General features: G+C 38.5%; 1 protein-coding gene across 7 annotated transcripts in view; it reads left to right on the top strand.

Annotated features, from left to right (window-relative positions):
- The first annotated feature begins 176 nt into the window (after nucleotides 1-176).
- LOC126969250 (PDZ and LIM domain protein Zasp) overlaps nucleotides 177-1,828 on the top strand; it is a 59,446-nt gene continuing 57,794 nt past the window's right edge. For 3 of the 7 annotated variants that reach the window (XM_050814671.1, XM_050814658.1, XM_050814667.1), the window contains exon 1: nucleotides 185-363. The gene's annotated coding sequence lies outside the window, so the exon portion shown is untranslated. Of the gene's footprint in view, nucleotides 364-1,828 lie in introns of all 7 variants that reach the window. The other 4 variants (XM_050814624.1, XM_050814632.1, XM_050814642.1 and 1 more) reach the window with 4 other exon arrangements.

Genomic DNA, 1,828 nt, shown 5'->3' with positions numbered 1-1,828 from the left:
CAAGCGCTGAATCAAATGTAGAGTTCAAGAAAGGGTTGGTAACCCTATCAGCGAGGGGTATCGCCCTTTGTATCGAAGGCTCGGCGCGGGTGGCTTTGCTTCGGTGGTGTATGTTGTGAACAGTTGATAGTTGCGGCCGTAGGGGGGCGTACCGCAGCTGATTACACGGCGAGGCGAGGCACACTCGCGCGAACAATCTCGCTCCACACTGACGACCGAACGACCGCCCGACGCGCCCGGTGTCGTATTACGCTGTAAAGTCTAAATATATCCCGCGAGCGCGATCGCCTATTTGGAAACGCGCCGTGTTTTGAACCAGTGATTGATAGTGCCGAGTGAAGAATTCCCTTATCGTGCTGAGAAGTGAGTAACTGATGCTGTAATTCGCATGCGAATATTACATTATCGTATTATTAAGCAACTTTTATTCCTCGGAATAAAAAATTCTTAATTATCGCTCGAAATAGTATTATTTGTAGAAAAACATTTTTGATTGTAATCATTGTAGTTGCACACGAAAATGTGGAACTTAATACTCTCGTTGTTTAATAATAATGGTAGTTGTATATGATTCCATAATAATAGTTGAAATAAATGTATCTAGACTGATTGGGGAAAACCGGAGCTTGTGATGACCCTATAAATTATTTCCTGGGACGTTGCATAAGCTCTTATTTAGTCCGAGTATTTGTGGGCAATGAGTCAGTAGCTGTTTTCTTAATTATGATAAAAAATTTAACTCGCACCTACGCTATGGCGCGAAACTAATTGCCAATTATTACAAAACAGCTGATGACAATATTATCGCGAACTGCGCAGTGATAGATAAAATAATGATTAAGTATACACAATATACAGTATTTGTTAGATTTTGATATGAAGCCATAGGTATTATTTACAGCATTTGTAATAATTTTGCGGTTTACCTACATTTCTTATAAGAATATCTATTTCTTGTTAGTTACTTGACTCAATGAGAATTAACAAGCTAATTAACAATTAAATGTGCAAAAACGAGATATCACTACAAGGTTCGTACATCACTACGTCTATAATTTATTGCCTTAATATAAATAGAATGACCTAGAACTACTTTCATGGGTAGGTACGTCTAAAAGAGACTATTATCAGAGAGCGAACATTGAAACTAATGAATTGCTGAATGTGCAAGCTGTACTGCTGATGGCATGTGTAATGTTGCCGATTTCTTAATGCAAGAACAATTCGTGATAGGTAGCCAGGTATTGGGTAGGTATGGGTTGCAGCGAGATGAACCGAACCAGAGGCTGATAGCGGGCCGGTTAGACGGGTCGAAGCCAGAGTGCAATGGCCCAAACTAAAGGGAATTTTAAAATGTACTTGCAAGCCCTTCAATAAACTTAAATAAATAAACTCTCGGCAATTTTATTTTGCGTACCATCAAGATAATTGCAAGTTTAGTATGTGTTGTGTAGTTGAGGTGTTAATTGGCACTTCATTGTCGGTTAGACCTTTGTCGTCTCGGACAAAGGATTATACGGAAAAGGGAAATGCAAATTGATAAGTACTCTTCAAGTTCATAAATATTGTTGCAGAAGCGATACCCGGTTCCTTACATAGAATATACGCTGTCTATCTATATGGTAATTACTTTACGATGTCGTTACTGCGTAGTTATTCTAATGTGCCATCTCATTATGCATTTCGATGAAACATTCTTGTTGTTATGGGTATCTATTATTATGTGGGCAAGATAGTATGAAGATGATTTTAAACATCAAAGTAAAAGTTTAACCAGAAAAATGAGGACTTGAAAGAAGGGCACGTTAAAACAAGAATTTATGTTCGC

This window comes from Leptidea sinapis, chromosome 1 (genome assembly GCF_905404315.1).
Source record: "Leptidea sinapis chromosome 1, ilLepSina1.1, whole genome shotgun sequence".
In the NCBI taxonomy this organism is placed as follows: domain Eukaryota; kingdom Metazoa; phylum Arthropoda; class Insecta; order Lepidoptera; family Pieridae; genus Leptidea; species Leptidea sinapis.
Note: the sequence above shows the minus strand (reverse complement) of the source record. Positions and strands in the feature narration are given on the sequence as shown.